This window comes from Rhinoderma darwinii, chromosome 7, assembly GCF_050947455.1.
Source record: "Rhinoderma darwinii isolate aRhiDar2 chromosome 7, aRhiDar2.hap1, whole genome shotgun sequence".
Classification (NCBI taxonomy): Eukaryota; Metazoa; Chordata; class Amphibia; order Anura; family Rhinodermatidae; genus Rhinoderma; species Rhinoderma darwinii.
Genome location: NC_134693.1, coordinates 139,746,977 through 139,760,214, shown reverse-complemented (window position 1 = coordinate 139,760,214; position 13,238 = coordinate 139,746,977). Strand labels below are relative to the sequence as shown.

At 42.7% G+C, this 13,238-nt stretch overlaps 2 protein-coding genes across 4 annotated transcripts in view; one reads left to right on the top strand and one right to left on the bottom strand.

The window, feature by feature from the left end:
• THUMPD3 (THUMP domain 3 tRNA guanosine methyltransferase) overlaps positions 1-13,238 on the top strand; it is a 184,276-nt gene that overhangs the window by 140,097 nt on the left and 30,941 nt on the right. Inside the window, exon 3 of one of the 2 annotated variants that reach the window (XM_075831865.1) lies at positions 13,019-13,106. The exons of the other annotated variant lie outside the window; for it this stretch is intronic. The gene's annotated coding sequence lies outside the window, so the exon portion shown is untranslated. The remainder of the gene's footprint in view (positions 1-13,018; positions 13,107-13,238) is intronic. 2 annotated transcript variants of the gene reach the window in all.
• SRGAP3 (SLIT-ROBO Rho GTPase activating protein 3) overlaps positions 1-13,238 on the bottom strand; it is an 87,881-nt gene that overhangs the window by 69,692 nt on the left and 4,951 nt on the right. The window lies entirely within an intron of this gene.

Below are 13,238 nucleotides of genomic sequence, written 5' to 3'. Positions count from 1 at the left end.
GGACTGGCCGCTGCGGACTGCAGGAAAAGTGCTTCCCTTCTCCCTATCAGTGCAGGATAGAGAGAAGGGACAGCACTTTCCCTAGTGAAAGTAAAAGAAATTCATACTTACCGCCCGTTGTCTTGATGACGCGTCCCTCCTTCGGCATCCAGCCCGACCTCCCTGGATGACGCGCCAGTCCATGTGACCGCTGCAGCCTGTGCTTGGCCTGTGATTGGCTGCAGCCGTCACTTCCACTGAAACGTCATCCTGGGAGGCCGGACTGGAGACAGAAACAGGGAGTTCTCGGTAAGTATGAACTTATATGTTTTTTTACAGATACATGTATATTGGGATCGGTAGTCACTGTCCCGGGTGCAGAAACAGTTACTGCCGATCGCTTAACTCTTTCAGCACCCTGGACAGTGACTATTTACTGACGTCTCCTAGCAACGCTCCCGTCATTACGGGAGCCCCATTGACTTCCTCAGTCTGGCTGTAGACCTAGAAATACATAGGTCCAGCCAGAATGAAGAAATGTCATGTTAAAAAACCAATACGCTCCGCACCACACATAACATGTGCATGACAGCTGCGGACTTCATTGCGGAACTTAGAATCTCCATTGAAGTCAATGGAGAAATTCCGCCATGAGTCCGCAACCAGTCCGCCACTGCTCCGCAACAGACAGAGCATGCTGCGGACACCACATTCCGCTCCGCAGCCTATGCTCCGCAGCGGAATTGTACGCATCGTGTAAACGAACACTGCGAAATTAAAGTGAAAGTCAATGGAGAAACGGCTCCGCTGCGGATTAACGCTGCGGAGTGTCCGCAGCGGAATTTAAGTGAAAATCCGCCATGTGTGAACCCGCCCTTAACAGATTGACAGCGTTAGTGACCCCGGTTCACGCTAGGAGAGATGGAGGGGTGTGGTGCACAGAATGATAAACAGGACCGAGATATCCTGTCTGCTTCTATATTCTTCACCTCATACATCCTGATGTGTGTGACGGCTCCGCAGCCTGGGGAACGAACGTCTATCACATAACGATTAGAAATATTAAATATGTGATAGTGATAAAGAAGAAATATATTATTATTACCATACAATACAGCGCCTAATTATAACCATACCACACAGTATAAACGCCATACAGTATAATGCCAAAATTACCGTGTCATGTATTGGCCCAGTAAGGGTATGTTCACACGTAGTCAACAAACACGTCTGAAAATCCAGAGCTGTTTTCAAGGGAAAACAGACCCTGCTTTTCAGACGTTTTTTTACCAACTCGCATTTTTCACGGCGTTTTTCGCGCCGTTTTCGCGGCGTTTTTTACGTCCGTTTTTGGAGCTATTTTCATTGGAGTCTATGAGAAAACAGCTCCAAAAACGTCTGAAAGAAGTGTCCTGCACTTCTTTTGACGAGGCTGTATTTTTACGCGTCGTCGTTTGACAGCTGTCAAACGACGACGCGTAAATAACAGGTCGTCTGCACAGTACGTCGGCAAACCCATTCAAATGAATGGGCAGATGTTTGCCGACGTATTGTAGCCCTATTTTCAGACGTAAAACGAGGCATAATACGCCTCGTATACGTCTGAAATTTGGCCGTGTGAACATACCCTAACACTTCCATACAGTTACCTAAATAACAATGCTGTACAATTCCGCTACTACCAGACACCGCAAATATAATTTACCGTACAGTTGTAGTGCCACTCAATGCCTAATTTTATCTTCAATAATGAGTACGAGTCGACATGAATTTCCATTAACATTAATTTCAAAGTGTAAATACTTGTAGACAAGCACTTTCTAAATCGTGAGTTTTTCAAAAAATTTTACTGCGAGATCCGCAAATCTCTATATGTAAATGCAATCGCTAGATGGTCTGGCAATTAAACCACCCATCTACGCTTTGGTGTCCGGCCTCTGTACCATCTGACTACCATTATAATAGCTTCACAATATCATGGAATCCCCATATGTACACAGGAGTCGTGCAAGGCAGATATTGCCGAATAGTATGTATTAACGAAGAGTGTACCCAAATTAAATACCACCGTACAGCGCTCAACTTATACCGCCATACAGAGCTCAAATAATACTGCCATACAGTGCACAAATAATACCGCCATACAGTGCTCAAATAACACCACCATAAAGTGCTCAAATAATACCGCCATACATCGCTCATATAATACCACTATACACTACTCACATACCACCATACAGTGCTCAAATAATACCACCATACTGTGCTCACATAATACCACCATACAGTGCTCAAATAATACCACCATACAGTGCTCACATAATACCACCATACAGTGCTCACATACCACCATACACTGCTCACATAATACCACCATACAGTGCTCACATAATACCACCATACAGTGCTCACATAACACCACCATACAGTGCTCAAATAATACCACCATACTGTGCTCACATAATACCACCATACACTGCTCACATAATACCACCATACAGTGCTCACATAATACCACCATACAGTGCTCACATAATACCACCGTACAGTGCTCACATAATACCACCATACACTGCTCACATAATACCACCATACACTGCTCACATAATACCACCATGCAGTGCTCACATAATACCACCATGCAGTGCTCAAATAATACCACCATACAGTGCTCAAATAATACCGCCATACAGTGCTCACATAATACCGCCATGCAGTGCTCACATAATAACACCATACAGTGCTCAAATAACACCGCCATGCAGTGCTCAAATAATACCGCCATACAGTGATCAAATAATACCGCCATACAGTGCTCACATAATACCACCATACAGTGCTCACATAATACCACCATACACTGCTCACATAATACCACCATACAGTGCTCAAATAATACCGCCATGCAGCGCTCATATAATACCGCCATACACTGCTCACATAATACCACCATACACTACTCACATACCACCATACTGTGCTCACATAATACTACCATACAGTGCTCAAATAATACCACCATACAGTGCTCACATAATACCACCATACAGTGCTCACATAATACCACCATACACTGCTCACATAATACCACCATACAGGGCTCACATAATACCACCATACACTGCTCACATAATACCACCATACAGTGCTCAAATAATACCGCCATGCAGCGCTCATATAATACCTCCATACAGTGCTCACATAATACCACCATGCAGTGCTCACATAATATCACCATACAGTGCTCAAATAATACCGCCATGCAGTGCTCAAATAATACCGCCATACAGTGCTCACATAATACCACCATACAGTGCTCACATAATACCACCATACAGTGTTCACATAATACCACCATACAGTGCTCACATAATACCACCATACAGTGCTCATATAATACCACCATACACTACTCACATAATACCACTATACACTGCTCACATAATACCACCATACACTGCTCACATAATACCACCATACACTGCTCACATAATACCACCATACAGTGCTCACATAATACCACCATACAGTGCTCACATAATACCACCATACAGTGCTCACATAATACCACCATACAGTGCTCACATAATACCACCATACAGTGCTCACATAATACCACCATACAGTGCTCACATAATACCACCATACAGTGCTCACATAATACCACCATACAGTGCTCAAATACCACCATACAGTGCTCACATAATACCACCATACACTGCTCACATAATACCACCATACACTGCTCACATAATACCACCATACACTGCTCACATAATACCACCATACAGTGCTCACATAATACCACCATACAGTGCTCACATAATACCACCATACAGTGCTCACATAATACCACCATACACTGCTCACATAATACCACCATACAGTGCTCAAATAACACCGCCATGCAGTGCTCAAATAATACCGCTATACAGTGATCAAATAATACCGCCATACATAAAGTAACCTAGTAACAATTCTATAAAAAAAATTGTCTATCAAGTGCCAGGCCATCAGTGGCACTGCCTACAGCAGGGGCGAATGCTACACCCCTCAGGCTAGTCCCGGTTGGATCCATGATGCATTTTGATAAAGTGCTGCAATCCTCATGGATGGGTCTCCACTGCAGCTCAGAAGATCTCTGCTCTTTTTCTGGGCTGGAAGCGAAGTAACACAATGGTTCCTAGAGTGGTTGTCACCCTCTAATCCCTATGACTGTTACAGAGGAGAATACGTGCACTACAGTTAAAAGAGGACGATATCAGTAATGTTAATACTGCACAATCTGAACCAGGTCATGACGCAGTCCACGCAGCTGTAATTTTCCACACAGGATGGAACTGCCCTTTAAGCACTGAACTCCTTGGCGTCCAGCTATTCTCCCAGTGCCACATACACTATCATTCTGCATTGGAAGCCATTCAATTCCTTGGATCGGATAGTTCTGATCTCCACAGATTCTCCGCCTGGAGGGTTTAAGGCTGGGTCACAGCATCAGATCCAGAAATACCAAAATCGAAATCAGACAGTGCAGCTCTGGTATTTAAGGAACAGAAGCCACAAAGAATAAGATTTCATGAATATTTCATCTTCCAGAGCAGAGAAGAGGGGCCGCTCTGTACGTTCCCCCAGTCCCGCAGCCATCTGCCTGCCGCTCATGGATATATTTAGAATGGCAATCTCAGCACATCTCGCAGTAACTGTCGGATTCTTACTCGTTAATGTGCATGGCCCTGTACCTTCAGATAAGCGGCGCCTCCACTGATGGCGCAGGAATGAATGATTCGGGAAGGAACATTTTGTAGTCACAACCTGTAAACAGTAACAAGATCTACTCCGCTGTCATATTGTGTTACACTACATTATGTAGGATCATCTCACTTATAAGGCCAGTGCTGTAGGGACTCTGTATGGCACCGTATTCTCCCCTGGAAGCAATGGTCAGAAATCACCCAGCTTTCTTCAAATCCTGACTGACAAATTAGCCTTAGGAATGGATTACTAAATAAGTTGCCATTCAGGATTCTAAAAAAGCTGAGTCCTTGATTTGACCTCTACTTTTAGGTTGGTACAAAATCTTAATTCAGTCATATGTTGGTTACATTTGTTTCTGGAAAAGCTGAATGACATCCAGTATGGCCGTCATTATAGCTACCAAAGGCTTTTCACCAAGATTAGATGAGAGATAGATAGATAGATAGATAGATAGATAGATAGATAGATAGATAGATAGATAGATAGATAGATAGATATGAGATAGATAGATAGATAGATAGATAGATAGATAGATAGATAGATAGATAGATAGATAGATAGATAGATAGATAGATAGATAGATAGATAGATAGATATGAGATAGATAGATAGATAGATAGATAGATAGATAGATAGATAGATAGATAGATAGATAGATAGATAGATAGATAGATAGATAGATAGATAGATAGATAGATAGATATGAGATAGATATGAGATAGATAGATAGATAGATAGATAGATAGATAGATAGATAGATAGATAGATAGATAGATAGATAGATAGATAGATATGAGATAGATAGATAGATAGATAGATAGATAGATAGATAGATAGATAGATATGAGATAGATAGATAGATAGATAGATAGATAGATAGATAGATAGATAGATAGATATGAGATAGTGTTTTTCAGGAGATATCACCATCTCCCAACATTGAGGAAAAACACGGTAAAATCTGCACCGTTTTCTGCAGTAAAAACACAGGAAATGGTGCGGTTTTTCCGCAGCGGAATTACTGCAGAAATTTTGCACAGCAATTCCGTTACGTGTGGACAAGCCCTAAAGGAGCAGCAGATGATTCAGTACAAAACGAAGAAGATTTGCTCATCACAGAAAATTGGATGAAACCTCCTGTGGGATCAGTAATGGCAGCCATATTGGTTATCACCCAGCTTTTCCAAAAACAGATAAAACCTAGAAAGGGATTCAAAAAATGTTTGAGAAATAAAAGATATTTTTAATTTGAAATGGAAAGTGCATTACAGAGCAATTCCTTTACCTTATAATCTGCATTAGGGGCGGAGCTGTGACAACCTCATTCATTTTCTTTGCAAATATATGTAACGTAATTACAAATAGTACAATGTAAGTGGTGTCTGCGCTGAATGGATCTGATGGAACTGATGTACTAAAGATGGAAATAGAGGGATTTCATACGTTGGGTGGGGTTTCGTCCTGTCAAGCTTCTACAGGTGATGGTGTCCTCTTTCGTCTTTGCACAGTCATTATTATCTTGTATTACCGCTCTTACTGTGATTCTACCCTGAGGAATGTGATATAACCACGATAATGGCCAATAGAGTGTAATATACAACATTCCCTGCGAGCTGAGCTTTCTGGAAAGGAATGAATTAAAAGGTCGACCTGATGAGGACACCGCCCTGAAGGGATTTATGAATTTGTCCTAACGAGAAGGATTTTTTTCAACATATTCTTCCTAAGATAAAAATATAGAAGTAAGAAGAATATGAGGCCTGTGCCCACACTTAAAAGAAAAATGCATTCAAATCATCTTCTGTAACATGATAGAAGGTGTTATCAGGGGCCTCAGCACTCTACACAGCACTCTACACAGCACTTTATACCACACTCTACACCGCACTCTACACTGCACTCTGCACAGCACCCTATACCACACTCTACACAGCACATTATACCACACTCTATACAGCACTTTATACCACACACTACACAGCACTGTATACCACACTCTACACAGCACATTATACCACACTCTACACTGCACTCTGCACAGCACCCTATACCACACTCTACACAGCACTTTATACCACACTCTATACAGCACTTTATACCACACACTACACAGCACATTATACAGCACTCTATATCACACTCTACACAGCACTTTATACAGCACTGTATACCACACTCCATACAGCACTTTATACCACACTCTACACAGCACTTTATACCACACTCTACACAGCACTTTATACAGCACTGTATACCACACTCTACACAGCACTTTATACAGCACTGTATACCACACTCTGCACAGCACTTTATACCACACTCTATACAGCACTGTATACCACACTCTACACAGCACATTATACAGCACTCTATATCACACTCTACACAGCACTTTATACAGCACTGTATACCACACTCCATACAGCACTTTATACCACACTCTACACAGCACATTATACAGCACTCTATATCACACTCTACACAGCACTTTATACAGCACTGTATACCACACTCTGCACAGCACTTTATACCACACTCTATACAGCACTGTATACCACACTCTACACAGCACATTATACAGCACTCTATATCACACTCTACACAGCACTTTATACAGCACTGTATACCACACTCCATACAGCACTTTATACCACACTCTACACAGCACATTATACAGCACTCTATATCACACTCTACACAGCACTTTATACAGCACTGTATACCACACTCCATACAGCACTTTATACCACACTCTACACAGCACTTTATACCACACTCTACACAGCACTTTATACAGCACTGTATACCACTCTACACAGCACTTTATACAGCACTGTATACCACACTCTACACAGCACTTTATACAGCACTGTATACCACACTCTACACAGCACTTTATACAGCACTGTATACCACACTCTACACCGCACTCTACACTGCACTCTGCACAGCACCCTATACCACACTCTACACAGCGCATTATACAGCACTCTATACCACACTCTACACAGCACTTTATACAGCACTGTATACCACACTCCATACAGCACTTTATACAGCACTTTATACCACACTCTACACAGCACTCTACACAGCACTTTCTACAACACTCTATACCACACTCTACACAGCACTCTATACCGCACTCTATGCAGCACTCTATGCAGCACACTATACAGTACTCTATACTGCACTTAATACAGCATTCTATACCGCACTCTACACAGTACTCTATATAGCACTCTATACAGCACTCAATACAGTATTCTATACCGTACTGTATACAGCACTCTATTCCGCACTCCATACAGCATTCTATACAGCACTTTATACCACACTCTACACCACACTCTATACTGCACTTAATACAGCTTTCTATACCGCACTCTACACAGCACTCTACATAGCACTTAATACAGCATTCTATACCGCACTCAATACAGTATTCTATACCATACTGTATACAGCACTCTATACAGCATTCTATACAGCACTTTATACCACACTCTATACAGCACTCTATACAGCACTCTATATAGCACTCTACACCGCACTCTATACTGCACTTAATACAGCTTTTTATACCGCACTCTACACAGCACTCTATATAGCACTTAATACAGCATTCTATACTGAACTCTACACAGCACTCTATACTGCACTTAAAAAATTATTTTATACCGTACTGTATACAGCTCTATAAAGCATTCTATACCGCATTCTATACAGAATTCTATACAGAACTCTATACTGCACTCAAAGCATTCTATACTTGCAAATGCATTCAAATCATCTTCTGTAACATGATAGAAGGTGTTATCAGGGGCCTCAGCACTCTACACAGCACTTTATACAGCACTTTATACCACACTCTACACATCACTTTATACTGCACTTTATACCACACTCTACACAACACTTTATACAGCACTTTATACCATACTCTACATAGCACTCTATACCGTACTCTATACCGCACTCTACACCGCACTCTATACAGCACTTTATACCACACTCTAAACAGAACTTTATACCACACTCTATACAGCATTCTATACAGCACATTATACAGTACTCTATACTGCACTCTATACTGCACTCTATACTGCACTTAATACAGCATTCTATGCCACACTCTACACAGCACTCTATACAGCACTTAATACAGTATTCTATACCGTACTGTATACAGCACTCTATACCGCACTCTACACAGCACTTTATACCACACTCTATTCAGCATTCTATACAGTACTCTATACAGCACTCCATACAGCACTCTATATAGCACTCCACACCTCACTCTATACTGCACTTAATACAGCTTTCTATACTGCACTCTACACAGCACTCTATACTGCACTTAAGACATTATTTTATACCGTACTGTATACAGCATTTTATACAGCACTTTATATAGCACTTGGGCACCTCGGGCAGATATCTCGAACAAAATTCTTGCACATTTAAAATCAGTAGCACACTAGCATGACTAGCCACGGAAATATCCAACTAAGGCTTCGTTCCGACATTGCGTCAGAGCTTTCCATCGGAACGGAGCCCTGACAGACGCAAACGGAAACCGTAAGTTTAAATGGTGACGGATCCAGTGCCAATGGTTTCCCTTTGTCTCCGTTGTGCAAGGAGCCCTAACGGATATGTGAACGAAACCTAAGTTTGAAGTGGTCCCCTACAACCAAAAGGGCTGATAAGGGAAATCAGATCTCCTTGCACTAACGTCCTGGTTAGCTGGTGATTGTGCATGACAACCAATCTAAGGAAGCAGAGCCACAGTGTAAAGCATGGGGACAGTTTGATCCTCTGATAAGGCAGGAGATGAATTTTGATAGATTTGGTACATTCCTGTATGGAGCAATATGAAGATTGCCTAGGCATATTTGACACTCAGGACTATGGGAAAGCTGGGTGACCACCCCTTTTGGAGCTATAATGACGGCTATATTGATTGTCACCAAGACAGAGACGTAACTAAAAAACAGCTCCAAATAGAGAAGAAAGAAGAGGACGATTAAAGGAGTTATGAATTATATTTATTTTAGAGGGACGTGCTCCTGATAAGAGGGGGAGGGGCGCTGCGCTTCGGGCCCATTATCCTCCCCTGTCCTAACCATATGAGGGTACAAACTGTATTTCGCTTCTTCTATCAGCTCTTCTGCCTTTGCCCGATATTAATAATGGCAGCGCTCCAGCCCACGCTATCTAATCTCCATCCTCAGGCCCCAAAGTCCTCAGCGCCAAACATTCTCCTCTGCGAAATCTTTAAGGGGAAGGATTTGCATATTAAGTGTCGTTGTTCAAAGTGTCAAGACGCCGATTCCGATCTGCGATACGTTTTGTAGCTTAATTTGAAAATGAACTAAGTTCCCGCAGTAACAGTCAACCTCGATGACTACTACACTAGAAGGAGGGGGGGGGGCATTGAGCTGTTCTTAGAAAAAGCGTTACTGTTGCCCCTAGCGACCAATCAGATTTCAGCTTTCCAGTCCTTATGTCGTCCTCTTTTATCAAACTGTTTATTCAGCTTTTTCCTAGTTATATCTGTAACTTGGAAAATTGGGTGACAACCAATATGGCCGCCATTACACCTCCACTGGGGGTCATCATCTAAAGCCTAGATTTACCATTCAGGTGTTTGGAAAAGCTGTGTGACAACTGCTCTAAAATCTGTAATGTTCGCCATATTGGTTGTCACCCATCTTTCCCAGGAACAGATAACAGTAAGAAACAGCTGCATTGCTATGAGTGAAATCGGCAGCAGTCCGCTGCAAATTTGCATCTAATTCCAGATGTAAAACTTGCCGATTTTGCTGTGACTTCTCTGCGGACAAATCCGTAGTGTAAAATTACGCCATTCCACCCTGACCCAGTGGTTCCCCCATTGTGGAAGATCCCCGGCACCCAGCTAGTCTCCAAGACAATCTGTAACATGGAAAGTAGTCACCCAACGTGGACAGTCCCTTTCATTTTTGGTTTGCACTCGTGACAACAGTGGATTGTGGCGGGTGATCACCTCATCATTGGGGTCGTACATTATGATCGCGTCCTTGTCACTGAACACAAGGAGATTCTCGACGTCTCCATTTTCATCGTGGTTTCTGTTTTGCGGCCAGTAAAAGAGAAGAACGGCAGCAGGTGGCGGCTCGCTGCGAGACACGAGGTTTTATGGGACTAGAAACCTCATAAAGATTCTGCAGCTCAAGCAATCGATATGCCATATACAACTCTTATAGGAAGAGCCCTTTAAAATCCTGGTGAAGCAGTTTGGGGGTTGGGAAAGTAGTAATGACTAGGGGGCCACTCCTGTAGCCCCCATGTGACATAGCAGAATGGCGGCACTATGAGGCCGGGGAACGGACATGTGTGAGGAACATTTTGTAGCAGTAATATATTCAGCCGGCCGGTGACCACCCCAGCACTCTGTAACTCATGGTGATCTGGCGTTGTCAGTGACATTGAGGAGAAGGGCCGGTGACGAATATGAATAAGACTACCGAATGTGACAAGAGCGACAATTACCAATCCCAGTCGCCAGGGAGAAGAAGGCGGCTAGAACACAACCTTGGATTGGTGATTATTTTAATTTATGGTTTCATTTCTCACTATTTTCAAGATCTTGCTGTCAGTAAATCAGACATTTTTTGTTTATATCCAAGGGCTGAAGCCGGTGTGAATAAGGGCCTGTTCACATCACCGTTCATTTCCGTTCCGGGGTTCCGTCGGAGGGTTCCGTCGGGTGAACCCCGCAACGGAAAGTGAAACTGACAGCACAGCTTCCGTTTCAGTCACCATTGATCTCAATGGTGACGGAAACATCGCTAATGCTTTCCGTTCGTCACCATTCCGTCTGGTTTCCGGTTTTCCGACGGAATCAATAGCGTAGTCGATTGCGCTATTGGTTCCGTCAAGAACAACGCAACCCTGTCACAACGGTGATAGACGGAAACCATTAGCTAGGTTTCCGTCACCATTGAGCTCAATGGTGAGGGAAACGGAAGCTGAGGTTTCCGTTTGCCTTTCCGTTGAGTTGTTAACCCGACGGAAACCTCAGACGGAACCCCGGAACGGAAATGAACGGTGATGTGAACAGGCCCTAAGGCCATACAAATCTAATACTTCTCACAGCTGAGGGATTGTTACAGTTGTATCCAGTCTAGTCAAAGCTCTGTGAGATAAACACCCTGGACTCCAGACTGATACATTTTCCCTGCACTGATCCATTGTAACAAACTATCAGGACAGGAGAGAGATTTGTGCTGCTAATGCACTTAGTTCACAAAGGCTTGCCTAGACTGGATACATGGTAACAAATCCTCAGCTGTGAGAAGTTTTCTGTACAGGCTACAGTTTCTGGAGAAATGAGCAATGAATGTTTCAGTTTGCTGACAGAAAGCAGGGTTCTTGAAAATGGTGAGGAATTGGGGGAAAAAACTTATTAGGTAGGCAAGAAAACTTCTTTAGTGACTTTCTAGTATTCCATGGTAACAGAAAAGAACCGACAGATGGACAAGTACAACTCTGCACCATTGTCTGCCGATCAGGCGGGGGAGGGGAGATTACACTTCTATAGGTGCTCGGAGTGTATTCAGCTGAGACGCGGGCAGAATTTCTAATCTCCAAAGAGTGCGAATGCCAAAATAAAGTTCAGCTCCCGGCTGTAAAATCACTTCATAACTTGGGGGGTTGTTGGGGGAGAGAGGGGGCTCAGACGAGAGAGATCTAATTAAAATCTCTGAGTGGCTAATGAAGTTCCTCAAAAGTTTTTAGAAGGTGCCGCGCGGACCACCAGGAGTCCACTACTGAATATGACACAATGACCGGCGTTACCCAGTCAACCAAAAAAACTTTCTGTCACCATGGCGACCCTGAAATGAATGACCCTGAGCTAAAAGTCCATGTAAAGCATTTATAATATTCCTTGGTTGGTGACAACCACTAATAACCACCAGTATAGTGCCCCAGCTTTCTCTGGAGCCTGAATGGTATACATATCTGCATTGCTATACACAGTTAGATCTACCTCTGCACTGTGTCAGTCTTCACTGCAGTTCTGGCATTATATTCACAAACCGGGAAGCTCAGGATGAACAAAAATATACTTATTACCCAGCGTGGAAGATGAATTATTTTTTCTTGATTTTATAGTAATTGGGACCATCATCATTGTGGATCCAATCTCTGCGGCCTCCTGGAATAGATCTTGATGTGAATTTATATATTTCATGACATCTTGTTCCACATTATAAATGTTCCATTACAATTACAGAAAATCTTCGAATCTTCCAATGATAGAAAACGCCATAATATCGGGAGACGTCTCCAAGTAGAAATGTCAGGAACGTTACAAGCGGCAGGTACGACGTTCTATACTGAGCACTTGGGTGTCCCAGCTTTCCCAGAAACCGAAATAACTGGCTGAAAATAATTTTCAACCACTGGACAGTAGAGGACAACCCCAAGACTTATATTTAATGGGGATTTTTTTT